This window comes from Stegodyphus dumicola, chromosome 4, assembly GCF_044657685.1.
Source record: "Stegodyphus dumicola isolate Sdum_Otavi_A_Nest chromosome 4, ASM4465768v1".
In the NCBI taxonomy this organism is placed as follows: domain Eukaryota; kingdom Metazoa; phylum Arthropoda; class Arachnida; order Araneae; family Eresidae; genus Stegodyphus; species Stegodyphus dumicola.
In genome coordinates this window covers 182,405,230-182,421,629 of record NC_140771.1, presented here as the reverse complement: position 1 = coordinate 182,421,629, position 16,400 = coordinate 182,405,230, and the positions used below count along the sequence as shown (strand labels likewise).

The window sequence follows — 16,400 nt, the reverse complement described above, 5'->3', positions numbered from 1 at the left end:
TTTAAATCATACCCTTTTCAAAATTCTAAAATTCTTTTCCCTCAAATTCACTTAAAATTTATTAACCTGTAAATCGAGCTTTAAGTGAAAGAAATTTTAGTGTCTAGCTGATTAGAAAATATTTCGAAAATTAATGAAAGTTTAGAAATATTGATTTAAGTACAGTGAATTCATAATTAAGTAGATCAATGCCAGTAGAAGACGGCCACGGTTAATTAAAAATTGCGGTTAATGCAAAAACAGTTAAAAATACGTGAAAGGGGAACAGCCCTAATATTGTGATTGACAGAAAATGCTATCTATAATTTTCCATGTATTTTCAGCCAATCTAATTGGGGCAAGAAGTTCATTTAGTTACATAAATTAAATTAGTATCCAAAACATCTTTCCTCTTTAGTTCTTCCGTACTTCAGTGTTGCATATACTATTTCTTGTTTTGAATTTCAATAGAAGTCAATATGAAACCGAAATTTAACGTTGATTCGTTTTAACGATTGAGCAATTTAGTTTAATGCATTATTTATCAAATTTTATAAATTGCGAAATTTGTTTAATTACGTACTGTCATGGATAAAAGGAACGTCCAGATAATATTGTGATATTATTTATCATTATTATTATTAGTCGGTGTTCTTCATTTATGCACATGATTTCATTTATGCACTTTTCGTATACACTTTAAATTTTTTAGTCTGCACCTTCTTGATTCGCAAGACTGTTAATCCTTCCCTGGATAACTGAGAGATAACTATTAAACGTAGCAAATCCCTGCGATTCCTTTAAGTTGCTTATGTGATAATACTCTAAGTATACACATTTTCAAAGATCGGTTTCAACCAGACTAGTGAATGATAAAAGCATTTTGATGCTAAAGGAATTATTTTGTTCTAATTTATAACCAAATATTAATAACAACAATATTAAACAAGTCCTTAATACACATTCATGCATTTTATCAATTAGTGGAATTATTCCTCCGCACTAGCCATCGTCCAATTGAGTTTTCAGCAAGGAGTTTGACTGTTTTTAAACCACATTCAGTTTATTATTACATATTATTTCAGATAAAAATGTTTAACAGTTTAACATAAATACTGTATTTTGATTGCAATTTTATGTTCAAATTTCACGGTTAGAAGCAAGATTACATAAAAATTTTAGATAAAATACATGAATATAATGACACAAAAGTAATATAATTGGCAGTCATGAGTGAATCTTGATAAATATACAAATTACTTCATGCTGAGAAACTTTGTAATATTATTAAGAGAAAAGATAGAAAGAGAGAGAGTAAAGTGACAGCAGTAAATTTTAGTACACGGAGACAAAAATAATACTTACTTTTCAGTACAAGATCAAAAATTAATGTGTAAATAAAACTAGCTGAAAGTATGTCAAACTTTTCCAATCAGTGACCGAAAACGCGCGACTACTTATCACAGAAACATTGCTGGGCAATTATCTCTTCCTGTGCTACACATTCCGCCCCCTCTCCACTTATCGTTTGTAAGGGGAGGCGTTTTGGTCGTCTGCTGACTGCGGTGCAACAGTTCTTTTTGGCAGAGAGTCCGAAATTGCCGTTCGGAAGGGGTGTCAAGAATCTTTCGCGCTTGCGCTGTCTTTATCTGTGAGCGCGTGCGTCTTGGAGTAGAGTGTAGAATGAAAGGCCGAATGAAAAGTGGTGGCAGACGGCTCTTAACTTTTGATATCGAGCCTGATTAAGAATTATCGGTTGCCTTCATCGCATAGGGAAAAAAACAAAACTAAAAAACTGCAGAATGTGCTATTTAAAGATTCCCAATGGCTTGATGGACAGTCAGTGTAAAATGTTTCAGAGCTTCCATCTTTTTAATCTCAGCAAGTGATCATTAAATGCCATCTAGTGAATAATAATTAGCAAATTACTTTAATGTAACATGAAATTTAATGAAAACAAAATAAATTATTTTCCTAAATAATTTAGGAAATAGTTTATTATGCACAATATAAGTACCTCTGGCACCAAGCCAAAACGAATCTAGCTACATACAGGGAGACGCACTAATACATTCGCACGCTTTTTGCTTTGAAAAATATCGAAAAATGGCTATTATATCTTAATAATTTTATATGCGTCTTGCAGAATGTGCGTGCCTTATCTTCAGCAAAATGTAAAACGAAGAAAACCAAGAAGTGGAGAGGAAATGTATGTATAGCAGCTTGAAACGTTGTTTTGTAGGTTCCGCGTGATTTCAATAGCACTAAGCAAATAAATTGTGTTATTAAACGAGGGCAGAGAGAATGTATTGTCAACTCCTGATTAACAGTGGTAATGCGGGGAAGGGCGATATTCAGGTTTAATTCAAAATCATATTTAATTTAATCACATTTGTAAACATAGGAAAGAGAAATTATCCATAATAACTGCGGTCTATTCTGTTGTCAGGACCGGATTCGGGAAATGTATGTACACGGCGGGAAAAAAAATTGGGCAGTTCCTACATCTCTCGCTCTACTGGGCCGGTTGGCGAAACTCAAATTGCGTTTTTCATGTCTCGAAAGAACGACTTAGGATGTATATTAGATTTATATATAACGATACTCTAACATAGGTATTTTGACACAAAGTCAGACTTTTTCTGAAATGACACGCCAATATTTTTCTGTATTTCAATTCCATGACTCAAATTATACTTAAATATTAAATATTGTCCAATTTGGTGAGAAATTTACGGAGAAATTCAAAAATTTATCTTGACGCATTTTTTTTTTCAGTTTGTTCCAAGAATAATTTACTTCGCGAACTTCTTAATTTAAAGCTACCAATCTTTCTTTCCTTTTTTACTTCCTTGTACGAAGTAAAAAAGAAGTATTGTAATCGCGAAAAGTTTCAAGCAGCATATTTCAACGAAAATATCCATTTTGACCGCTATCGAATGCAATTTAACGATGTTTTTGCGTGGTATCTGTACGTAAGAATAGAATAAAAGACTTGTTTCCTATTTTAAAAAATTATAAAACTGCTTTAAAATGAATTCTGAAGAGAATTTTTCGTGGCGTCTGTACGAACGTATGTACGTACGTACGTTTCTCGCATAACTCAAAAACGAGTAGCCTCAGAACGTTGAAATTTTGTATATAGGACTGCTATAACATGTAGATGTGCACCTCGTATTTTGGTTGCAATCGGCCGCACCAAACGTATATAAATATATTTCTATATATATCCACTCTGTTACCCGACTCAGTATTCTCAGTTTCTTTACTCTTATATGTTTGTAAATTGTAAATGTTTTGCTTTAAAAATGATTGAATTATGTTGTTCTTATCCTCTGGTTAAGGTTTTTATGCCTTTAGTAAATCTGTATGCAATATTTTTAAAATTATCAACAATTTAAAAGTTGTTTAAGTGCCGCTAAGCCTAATAATTTTTTTGATGGCGGCCATTGCTTGTTTACATTTGAAACACCAGGATAGTGGATTTGTTGCCAATCTAGAGAAACTTAGCTTCGCAACAACAAAGATAACACCTTCATTTATTATTGCAAATTAAATCATGCTTCATCCTTTCTGGAATTTTTTCGAAGAAATAAGTGTTTAAGATTTACTTCGTAATTTTTAATATAGATATTTTGAGTTGTTATGTATTTTTGCCTTCTCGCGAAGTGAGAACTGAATTAATAAAATGAGAAATACTCAATCGTCTGTGAAAAACTGTTTCTTTTTTGTTTTGTTTGCTTAATTTGTTTTATACATCATTCAACCTTTATTATAGTATTTGAATAGAATATGTGGCAATGATTAGATAATTCTATTTTTTAAATGATATAAATTTTGTGCATTATGAGTTATAATGAACGAAATATAATACTGTCAAGTGAATCTAGCGCCAGAGTGTCGCTATGGTAAACAAATGCTAGAGTGTATTTTAAAGAATGCTTTTATTCTATTGTGGTTTATGCACTGTCGGCGAAGTAGATTTAATTCAATCCAATAAGTTTAAATGAAATGAAAAAAAAATGCGTATCATTTAATATTCCGTACAAGGAAGTCATGTGGTGTACACATCAGATTTTTTTTCATTATAGACGAGTGGAAAAAAGTCATCGTCCATACTTTACAAGTAATTTTAGGAACGTGCGCAAACCACATTTGGCGTTATTATCGCTCCAAAAAAAGATGCCAAATTTCAAAACGCACCACTATGTAAATTCATGTATACCTTAGAAAATTTTGAATAAAAATTCTAATTTTTTGCAGTTATGCTTAAGAATACATGTTCTTTTAGATGATGATAAAACTACTGTAGATTATAATTCAAAATAATTTTCGAAAAATTTATAAAAATTATTTAATAATACAAATTTTAAAAATAAATCATAAGAAATGGCGAATTATGTTTGGATTGAGACTAAATTTGGAATTCTGGAAGAAGGAATTACGTAAGCTTAATAGAAAAAGCTATATAAATAAATATATGTCAAATTCAATTAACATTGAGAAGCTAAAATTTTGAGACCTACGTTTTTAAAAAGTACTCGTGCGATTTTTACAAAACTTGACGCTTTGGCATAATTTGAGTCGTAGTGTCAAAATATGGAAAAAAATTGGCATGTCATTTCAGAAAAAGACCGATTTTCTGTAAAAATACCTATATTAGAACAAATATATATATATATATAAATCTAATACATGTGCTAAATCGCGCTTTTGAAATATGGAAAACGCAATTTGAATTTCGTCAATCGTCCCAGTAGAAAGGGAGAAATAGAACTGTCCCATTTTTTTTTCTTTTGCGCAGTGTACGTATGCACGCGTTTATATATGTTTATGTACGGGAATATGTGTATGTATATACTTACACATACATATGTGCATGCATATATATATATATATATGCATACATGAACACTTATATCCATACATGCTTGCATACATTCATACCTTTCTAAATCCCATCCTGATAACAGAAAAGTATTATAATGTAATAATTTCAATTATAGAAACCCATATAATAATTGTAATTACTTAAAACGTATAACAATTCTAATTAGTAAAGAAATATTGTTAACAATTTAGTGTCTTTTTAAGCAGTTTAATCTAAAGAAAAAGTTCATTTGCTTACGTAAATTTAATCAGTATTCAAATCATTGTAAACAAAGCAAAAATGAATGCTATCAGAAATGAAGAAAACAATTTATATAAAGCATTGAAATAAAGAATTTAGATAAAGAAAATTATTTGCAATATATCTTGAGCAATGTGCTTCAATTCAAACTCGCGTAAACATGTCGGTTAGAATTTTATTTTCTTCACAATGTAGTATTTATGTCTTCTGTAGTACATAGAATTAAATTACATACTGCCGCGAATAAAAACAACCCCAAAATACTGATATCATCCGCTAACACTGGTTTTATCCCACCGAGTTTTCGTTTCATATTTTGCGTAGATAATTTTGTTTTAGGCTGATGGTTTGTGATTATATACTTTCAATCATTCTCTGATAAATAAATTGAGCAACATTTCCCATTTACTTTAAAATTGGCACATTCAATGCAGTGTAGGCAACATAAACGTCGCTGGCACAAGTCCAAAACACGAATCTAAAAAATCGTTGTTTTGGGGGTACACTCACTAAACATGTGTAAACACATCACCTGTGTTTAATGTTCAGAAAAATCAAGATTTCAGGTGCATATATTAATTATTTTATATGCTTTTTATTGGATATGCATCCTTTATTTTAGCGTAGGGTAAAACGGAGAAAAACAAAAAATATATATACGTTTAAATAGCCTAAGATACAGATTTGTAGATTTTGGGTAATTTCAACGACATTCCTGAATAACTTTGCGTTATTAAATAAAGGCTAATGGATATACAATCAATTTCAGATTAACCGAAATAATGAAGGGAACAGCATCCCTGGTCAATTCAAAATAACGTTTATCTGATGGCAGTTAAAAAACACCAGACAAAGGAATAAACCTGTTGTAATTAAAACAAAAACACTATTTTCAAGCAGTTTAATCTAGAGCAGGGCTTCTTAAACTCTTTTCAGTCGCGACCCCTTTTATCGCTGAGATTTTTTTCGCGACCACAGGACCCCTTAATATTGATGTAAGTTTTGTGGTACCCCATGAGCATTGCACAAATCCGACACACGCGTGACTGAAACTTTCAGTTTTGTCACTTCTGCTATAATATACTTTTACAATTTTAGGTGATTAACTTTAATTTCTATATTTCAGACATAAAACAACATGGAAATTTTAAATAAGTAACAGGCGAAATGACAGTGTCACGTGCAAAGCAAATAAAATGAACGTTTATATTATAAAAAGAATGCGCCGAAAGGTTTTCGTTTTTTTCTTTTTCTGTATTGTCTTATCGATTTTCAGATACACTGTGTAAAGATATTTGGTAATGGTAAAATTATTATAATGTAATAAGTTAAAAAAATATACTTCTAAACGTTTTTGGTGATCCCCTGCTGCAGGTCCTGCGACCCCACAGTTTAAGAAACTCTGATCTAGAGAAATTTCTGTGAGTAGTTTGATATAGAGATTAAACGAGTTACATATTTATACGACATTCAGGGAAAATTTAAAAAAAATATGTAAATGACTGAAAAAAAGGTATCATAGGTGTTTTTTTTTTCTATGGCGAGCATTATAAGCTTAGGCCACTACTAAGCCCAGAAGCGGCGGTGGTCATTTTATTGTGGCGGCAGATGATTAGCAGTCACATTCGAGATTTGCAACTGGTTGTTTCAGTACGGCAGTCAGAGTCAATAGCACTTCTCCATCTGAACTCAGTCTTCCATTTGCCCACTCACTTTTCATTTCATATTTTACGTACACATTTTCTTTTGAAATATTCCCATCATTTCAATGAAAAATAATCTTAACTTTGTTTTAGATATGTCTCGATTAACCTGCTACTCGGTTAATGCTCCCGAAACGTGGAGATTTGACCGTACTGTTGCTGATGCCCTTGTATTCTTTCCCTATAATACGAAGTCCACCTTTTATTTCATGACCTAGCAGTAACTTCAAAATATTTTAGAGATAAATTTTATCTATTCCAGTTTATCGTATCGTTGTTTCTAATACGATTTAATTTCTCCCTGTAAATAAAAAATGCTGAACACACGAGAAAGAGTAAATACGGAAGTTAGTAACAGTGACTGATATATTAATGTGCAGTCAATTCTCAGTTTATTAAGTAATACACTAGACGACATCCGCGTTTGATTCGAGGCCAGTTAAAACATATACAGGAAAGAGGAATAACCAATTTAATAATTAACATAAAAATGCTATTACCCATTTTCTCGTATTTTCATGCCAGTTTAGTTTAAACAATAAAGTCATTTGACTATGTAAATTAAATCAGTATTTAAAATAAAGAATAAACTGTATATATTTGAAGAATAAGTATTAATAATAGTAAAGAAATTAACTTATAAATGACATTCGAATTAATGTTTACACTGTCGCTGGCATGTTTACAAGAGATTTTGACTTAAAAAAGAACGAATACTAAGAGCGTATGCCATAACGCAACTGAAAGAGTAAGTTATTGCTTTATCTTCTGGTTACGTTCACTCAACTTGCAGTTCCTTACCATCTTTACTCAACATGTGGCAAGTAGAAAAATAAAATCGCTAGTATTTTCCGTAAAGCTTGCAATACTAATGCTGTTTATCTTGAAATGATTTCCAAAGCAGATAATTTTACACTGCGTCATAAAAAAATGGATACGAACTCAAACGAATCAGTTTATGTAAGTTCTGCTATGGATCTGATACATCTTAAAATGCCACTTGAGGTTATTTGTTTAATGAACTGCAAACTAGATTTGAAGGCTACAGAAATATGTTGTGACGTATCTGCTATATTTGTAGAAAAACAGCTTAACATAACACATTGCGGAAAAAGTGTTTACAGATTACTTAATGAAATAAAATTATTGAAAGTACATCTTATTCTGACAGGTTTTTCATAAGTGGTAACTGTTGGGTAGAGGCGAGCGAACGTTTTTTCTTATGCGCATGCGTATTAATTATGATGGCGCAGCTGTCTCTTCTACCGACACATCCGTCATTCAAGCTTCGAGCGTATGGAGATGATAATATCTAACTTGCTGTGTGATGGTCAATACGATTTCCTGTGTGATCCTTTTATTCATTATACGTGTAAATAAAGTGTGTTGTCCTAAATCGATGCCTTCTTTACTGTAAATATTGGCCTCTGAACAACAGTAACTATCATTTAAATGTTGCTCTCGAAATTAATGCTGAGTTAATGTATCAAATATTTTGCAAAATGCTTAATCTGAGTCCGACTGAAAGTACAGGGTGTCTCACTCGAAAGAGACCCTGTGAAAAGTATGATAAAAATCTTATAATGAAAAGAAACAAAACCAGATTTTTTACATCTTTAAACTTTATATTTGAAAAATGAAAGTGCATTAAAAGAGATGATGGAAATGATCACCTACCTGTACACACAGTTAAACATGGTGCTGCATGTTCGTGTATGTTGCTGCCAGAGTATTGGGCGTCACGTTTTTATTTCACGACGGCAGATCGTCTATATACCTGGTTCAAATCGTCGATATACCTGGTTTGTGCTTGTACGCATTAAGTTTAAGACGACCCCATAGAATAAACTGAAGGAGGATCAAGTCAGGAAAAGTGGAAAAAGGGATTCCACTGCAGTCATATTCGCAACAGATATGTTGCATATTGCCCCAGCTTGCTGGTAAGCCAGTCAACTTTTCATAATTCAACTTACTCATAAATTCATGAAAAAGTGTTTACATAATCCAACTGATTCAGAAATTCATGAAAACGTGCCTGGTACACTTCACAGGTGACAATAATGTAAAACAAATTGGCCCGATTAATGCGCCGCTCTGGTGATGCACGTGTGTTTCGTTAGTTTACGTATCCTGACAAGTGGAACTACGTTTCATCACTCTACCACGAATAATGTGGGGGCAACAAACACGAAAATGCAACACCGTATTGAATTGTGTATACAGATGGGAGGAGATCACTTCTAGAACCCATAAAGGCATGTTACGTAAAAATTTGGTTTCATTTCTTTCTCTTATAAGATTTTTGTCACGCTTTTCTCGGGGCGTCTTTCGAGTGGGACACCCTGTATAACTTAAGCTAAGCAGAGGGATATCGTTACGAATTTTGTACATAGATAAGGATTTTAGTGCAATTATACGTGAAACTGTGGTATTTTTCTGTATAATTTTAACATAAAAATCTAGAAAAGCAAAAATTGCCGGGAAAATAAGAATACAGGGGCAAGTCTGCTTAACATTGGGTAAATGGCTGTCTCACTTAATTGGTGAGATATCTCCAAGCTGGCAGTGGTTTTCAAGACTTAATTTGTCGCCAAATTTAGCGAGAGATCCCCAAAAGTCGCTAAACTTGGTGATATTTTGGTACGGTGCCTGTATAACTGTAATGGCTATTGTAACTGAATAACTGTAATTGAGGCTGTATGTAGCTCTAGCTTAATTTAGCTGTCCTATGCTTTCTAGTAATTTGGAGAGCAGAGAGTTCAAGAAGTATCTCGACGTCCGGGTGAAAATTATGTATAATCGGAGAGAGTATCTGCTCTTAGCTGTTAGTTGTTCCTTTAACGTACGGAGTACTGCGATATCTCCGGGTTAGCTTCGCACTTTAGATGCGCTTCGCATTGCGTTGTGTTTAACGCTCTTAAGAGTTTGAAGTGTAGCTACTGATTGTATTCTGTAATACTCTCAAGTGCTGTACGACTATTTTTGTAGAAATCTCCAGAACTCTGAAATGTTTCTTTCGGTAAAATAAAATTTTTCAACTTATCTTTCGAGCTGTGTGTATTCAATCTTTTATAAATTCTTACGCACGCAACAATATGTTTATCCTCTATGCTCTGAAATAACTTGACGGTTATTTATTTACCTATCCGCTAATCATAAAGGTTAACTGAAAACTTAGCGAGTTATATCATACAACAATACACAATTTATACTACATATAAACTCAAATATCCAATTAGGCTGAGCTTTAGGAACCCCTTTTAGAAAGTTAAAATGATAGTATGAATTAAAACGAGTCGTCCTCGGACAAAATGTATAAAAAAGACCGCTAGCCCGGTACTGAGATGCAGAGTATTTACACAAGTATCGTATTGTTCAAAACTAACGACATCTGAGCCGGATCTGTTTTAAATAACTCTTCATGCAGCCTATCAAATACACACACTAACTGTCAAGATCTGCTTTACAACTCAAAATGCAGAACTTACTCTGGTCCTGTGAAAGCATGTGAAAGCATGTGAAAGCAAGGTCCTGTGAAAGCAAGGGAAGTTCTAATAGGTTTAGCTTGGTTTATTTTGTGGTATAGAACGCGAGGGCTCTCTGCCTAATGAGAGGGTTGCCTTCCTGGAGAACTTTCTAAGGGAAATTGGCTCGTATCTACCTTATACACGAGAAAAACCACGAAAACATCCATGCAACAAGCCCACTCGCTTAGAGTCGATACCAAGTCAAACCACCAGTTTTTAGGGACTTTACAGCTTGGCCTATGGTGGGCTCGCAGGTTCCAATAATAATGTTTTAAAAGTACACTGAGATGTATACATGATGACTTAGATATAAAGAAGTTATTCGTACCCAAACGCTATCTGTTTAAGAGGGAAGGTCTTCGTGCATTCTCTGACGAAATTCGTTCGTATTCGCATTACACGTAGGCAAACTTGCAACCAGTCCGTTCGCCTCAGAACGAACTCAGGCCAAACTCTCAGTATTCAACTATCTTAACCACCCGGCTCTTATTGGGGCTCAGATAAAAGAGGAATTTGGGATAAATATTATTACAGTGATTTAAAAATTTAATAAAGTGGATATTTGATTTAGCCAGTGTGACAGAAAGTTGCCAAAGTGAAAGGCATAATTCCCTAAAGTCTTCCATTAATTAAATTTTTATGTAAATAATTTCAAATTTTATTTTACTCTAATCCTTATTTATTTTTTCTAGTGTAACTCTTACTTTTCATTTAAATTTATAAATTAAGGTTAAAAGGTTACGTTATTATCTTTAAATGACAGATTTACCACTCAGTAACTACACAGAAGTATTAGTTGGTTTCTTATCCTTCTAACTTAGGGTATCACAAATTAAGTAGAACTTTAAAATAAAAGCCATTTATTATAATTTATATAATCAAAGTTTAACACAAAGAGAACTTCGCTAACTTGTAGGTTACTAGAACATATGCTCAAATTAATGGCATGCAAAGTACAAAAAGTACGCCTAAATAAGTTTCAACGCACAAGTACCTCCCCCTCTAGCAAGAACTCACAACAGCAAGACAAATTGCAACAGTAGGAAAGCTAAAGCAGAGTGACGGTCAGCCTGTGCTATGAATTTTACATTATTTCAATAAGTATCTCACTTTCAGACGCAAATAATTTCTTTGAAGATGAGCACCTCTATCCAGTTTTGCTAGAACGAAAATAGTTTTAAATATCATGCCATAAAAATCTCACACACTTTAAGGACCTCAATATTTCATTTAAAAGTTTTACTTTTATATTAAGATTTACTTTTACAATTCATTACGTAAAACTTTCCATTTTAAATGAGCCCACCAGCGGCCGAGCGGTAAAGACCCTGAACACTGGTAGTTTGGTCCGAGGTTCGAATCCCGCGAACGGGCTGGCTGCACGGGCGTTTTCGTGGTTTTCCCCATGTGTAACGTGTATACGAGCCAGTTTCCCTTAGAAAGTCCTCTACGAAAGGCATCCCTCCCCTTAGGCAGATAGCCCTAGTGTGCTTTCCCATAATTAAATACACCACACCACCACCACACCACACCACCATTTTAAATGCATAAGAAATTTCCTTACTCCTCACCACATGCTTTCGTGCTATAATTGGTATAACTGTAATGCGTTCAGCTGGTAATTGGAAGGCTTGGAATTTGAACCCAACAAAGACGTAGCTGCTCACCATTCTTGCTGAAAAGTTTTAAATGTCTATGCATGTGGTGCTCGAACTAAATGGGGTGGATAATAATTTGTCCCCATCTGGATATAGTGACGTGGTCTACCTCTTCCCAATTTGTTCTTTAAGTGAGGGAGAACCTAAGGGCTTTCATTCCTCCTCACTGAGTATTTAGCAATATGTTTTGCTTGCAATTGTGAGGCCTTGAGTTTCAAGCCTTGAGAAGGTATCACTGATGTTTCTTGTTTAATGCTTCGAAACTCCTAATGGACTCTACATATATATGCGTAAAATAGTTGTGCATCTGTGTTACATAAACAGGCACTTATACCTCCTGTCTCAATTTAAAACTAATTTAAATCAATTAAAATTAAACTAATTAAATTTAAATTTAAAACCAATTAAATTTAAATTAAAACTAATTAAATTTAGTTTGTCTCAATTTAAATTAATTTAGTTTACTTCTATATATTAGACCTCTAGGACACCTTATTTCCAAATTTTAAGGCCTAATAACTTTTCAATTTGAATTAAGGTCAAAATAAAGTATCTACTGGGAAGTGTAAACATTTTCATTAAAATTTTCCTTTCATTTTCATTTAAATTTCATTAACTCTAGTCTTATAACAACACATACTTTTCATGTTTGAAATGTACAATTATAATTAACATGAAATCTTATACTTTAAGGTAACTGGTAATGGCAAATCTTTAATCTTGAAAAATCTTATGTTCTTAGTAAAGAGATTCTTAATTTTCCTTTTAATTGATCGCATGGTGCTTTGGGCATGTTAGTATTAAGCTAGTATTAACCCATGAGTTTGGAAATTATATCTTAAGGCGTTGGCAATAATATGATAATCATGCAAAAGCCGTCACCAGCATGAAGAAGTTCCTGTGAATCATGTGGCGCATATAAGGAGCGCCTAAGGAGGAACATGTGAGGCATAAGCGTTTGAAAAGTAATTAGACCCGTAAAGAGCGAATTCCACTGAGTACTAATTGTAAAATTCACACTGTAGATACATTTATTTGGCAGCACAAAAAATATTTTTGGAAGTAAGACATTTAGTATACGCTTGCAATATACACTGCATTCAGTATACGCTTGCAGACCACTCTTGATGACAAGATACAAATATAATATTCACATTTAAAATTTGTATTTCAAAAGGAATTAGGAGAAGAGAGTCTTCTCTCGAGCCCAATTACTAGACATTAACGTCAAGCAGAGTCTTTGTATCAAAAATGATTCATGTTTAGGAAGATTCACCTTTTTTCACTTTGATGAATTGCTTTCGGACGTGTAACCTAGTTTTCAGTTGTGAGCTCATAGTCGATAATACTTGATAGGTATTGAAATTCTGAGTTTTTATGTTCCCAAAGACGTTATGAGAGTCAGTGAGCAGGTAGTCATGGGTAGTCGTTATTTTAGGTTATCTCTATATATTGTTGCTAAAATTGTATTGTATACTGAAATTACGTACGTACCAGGTGACTTTTAAAATCATACATAACGTCTTGTTTCGAAAGCCATCAATGTTTTTCCTTCTGTTGTTTTTCAATGTGGCCCATGCAAGACGTGCATATACAAATATGGGTCTACAAGTTGAGTTATAAATTATTCCCTTTACTGCTGCGATTGAGTTTCGATTCCCAGCCAATTATTGGGTAAAATACCATTAATGTTGAACTAGTCTTTTTAATAGCTAGTTTACATGATCTTTAAATCTGGGTCGTTTGTAGAAAACAACACCAAAGTACTAACGGAAATGCCTTAAGGAATACTAGATGCATTTGTTTTTATGTCTTATTGAACGTAAAATTTTTCTTGTAACGTCTGAATAAAATTACGTTATAGTTGGCTGGATCAATAAAACTTCTCCATAGGTTACATCACTAGGTGCATCACAGTGTTGACTGCAAACGTTTAGGAAAAAGGCTTAAAAGAATCTCCAGTTTTACATATACAACAAAACAGAAAGCCGAAAACAAAATCTTTTCTTCTTCCATCTCCGAGAATGAATCGTTACCTGTCCAAAAGGTGTTTTTCTTTAATTGTTATGAAGTGAGCATGTACTTCGTTTAATACTGTAGCATTTAAAAAGAGATTGAAACCAAAATTTACTATATGAAATCGAAAAAAAAATATTAGTAATTATTATCAGAAACGTGAACATCAGTATAATATGGTTCTTAAAATTTTTATACCCCTGTAAATTTATTTTGGAATGTATAGTTGTTGTGTTGGATGTAACTGCCCCACATTTTCTCAACCTCCTGTCTGTACGACTATTGCCTTTAATTCGTGTTATGTTTTAATGTAGGCCGTTCAGACGGTATAGTGTTTAGGAGAGCCTGACTGCGATACCGAAGGGCTCGGGCTCGAATCCCGGAGAAGCCAAGAATGTAAAATTGTCTGTCCCTTCACAGGAGGTAACGGTGGCCGCCTATTAGATGCCTCCGCAATAAAAATGGCCACCACTTCTTGCTTCAGGAGTGACTAATGCTGTTATAGGCAAGTGCGCACCGTTGGAAAAAATGTTTAAGGTATGATATCTAACCTTCATAAGGAGGGGGATTGCATGTTGGTTTCAAAAAACTATTGTAATAAGAGTATAAAATTTAATTAAGATATATCAACTGCAAAAATCGTTAACATCTACAAAAAGAGATCTAACTCTTTGCCTAGACGTCACTGCTTCCAAGTTTGCCAATCATTCGCCACATTTCCCGAACCTTCCTCTAACATGAAAGACTCTTTGACAAATATGATGAAGATTATTTACTGTGTAGGATTTTCGCTAATTTATGCTAGAGCCTATAAAATCTTATATAAACAGCAACGTCAAACATTTAAGAAAACAGTTCAGTATTTATTTCTATTTCCATCTTAATAAACCTAGTAAACCGAAATCACAATCGTGCATGCAATTTTTATACGGAGGTAAAATAGGAAAATGGCAACTTAGGTTTAGTGGGTATGCAGAAGGAAACGTCAAATATGATAATGGCCTGTGGCTGCTGTATTTAGAAAATGAGCCTTCACCCCATTTATGAATGCAATATTCTGCAAATAACGTACACAATTTCTATTGTTTAATACAAATTAACTTTCCACTTATCCCAGTTATATAGACACATGTCCTATATATTACTTTTATATCTTAATCGCAAACGTTATGTGAAAGAGATCGATATGAATATATGTATCACTATGATTTTTAAAACATTACTTTGTACTTTTAATTTGACATGAAGGGTGGCTATGGGAAAAAGTCCTTACGCAGAGACAAGCGGAAAATATACAAGCGAAATTGAGATACGACACAATACATAAATGCCAGACAACCAAAATAGGAAAACTGCAAAAAACTCAAAATTTTGTGAAGCAGTCATCATCCTTTAATGCCAGCAGTAAAGAGTAACAAATTGAGCAAAGACGTATAGAGGGAAATATGGAAGGCGTTCATAGATGTGTCTTCCCATTTAGGGCACGGAAGAGCTTAAAGCAATTCTGAATCGAAAGAAATGGGTTGAAATACAATCATAGTCAATAATCAGAAGAAACGCAGTAAATACCTCGTCTCTTGAATGACCTGGTAAGTTGTTGAATTGAGTGGCCTGACGCATTGCCTGAAATCCGGTCCTTGTAGTTGTCTTATAGTTATTTAAAATTTTCTGACAGTACAGAATGCCGACAGGTAAGTAGCATTGCTTAATACAGTTGCCTTTCTTTGCAACGCGATCGTGTCGCCAGGGGCTCCACAATGAGAATTAATCAACTGCAATACATTTTTTGGTGTGTCACTAGCAAAAGGGATATAAGTAAATCTAGCATTCCCCAGTTTTCTGGTTAGTTGTCAGTCGGCCCTGGTTTTCGATAGCCAGAATACCCGAGCATTATTTTATTAATATTAGCATTTGTATGTCACAAATGACAGTAAAAAATTATTTTATAATGGCGTTTCTCCGTTTGAGAAAATGCGGACAAACAGTATTTTATTATTAAACGAAAGTGCTTACATGTATGAGTCTTAACGGTGCAAATTATCAGTTTTAGTTAATCGAAAACTTCTGAGATAAGACTTAATAGAATCATTATATTTTTATGTAACATAACAGTTCATGAAGATTTCCACAAATAAATTTAAAGAAAATACCGTATGGTTATTTCCTTCGTGCTTACTGGAACTCTAAGAGCTTAGCAAGAAATAATAATTTATGTATTAACATACATGCCAGACTAAATAACTATTAACTGAAAATGCATTGGATAAAAAAAATGAACCGATTTACAAATTAGGAGATAATTGACAACATCTGCCTCTAGTTCACAACATAGCTTCCGAAAATGTGTCATCAACATCTTTGCTACTGAAAAATGGCGAGACGAATG

The 16,400-nt window shown here is 33.5% G+C and overlaps 1 protein-coding gene across 4 annotated transcripts in view; it reads right to left on the bottom strand.

Moving 5' to 3' along the window:
• Positions 1–1,631, bottom strand: part of LOC118199645 (QRFP-like peptide receptor) — a 475,922-nt gene extending 474,291 nt beyond the window's left edge. For 2 of the 4 annotated variants that reach the window (XR_015040838.1, XM_085815859.1), the window contains exon 1: positions 1,345–1,631. The gene's annotated coding sequence lies outside the window, so the exon portion shown is untranslated. The remainder of the gene's footprint in view (positions 1–1,344) is intronic. The other 2 variants (XM_085815860.1, XM_085815858.1) reach the window with 2 other exon arrangements.
• Positions 1,632–16,400: the final 14,769 nt, after the last annotated feature.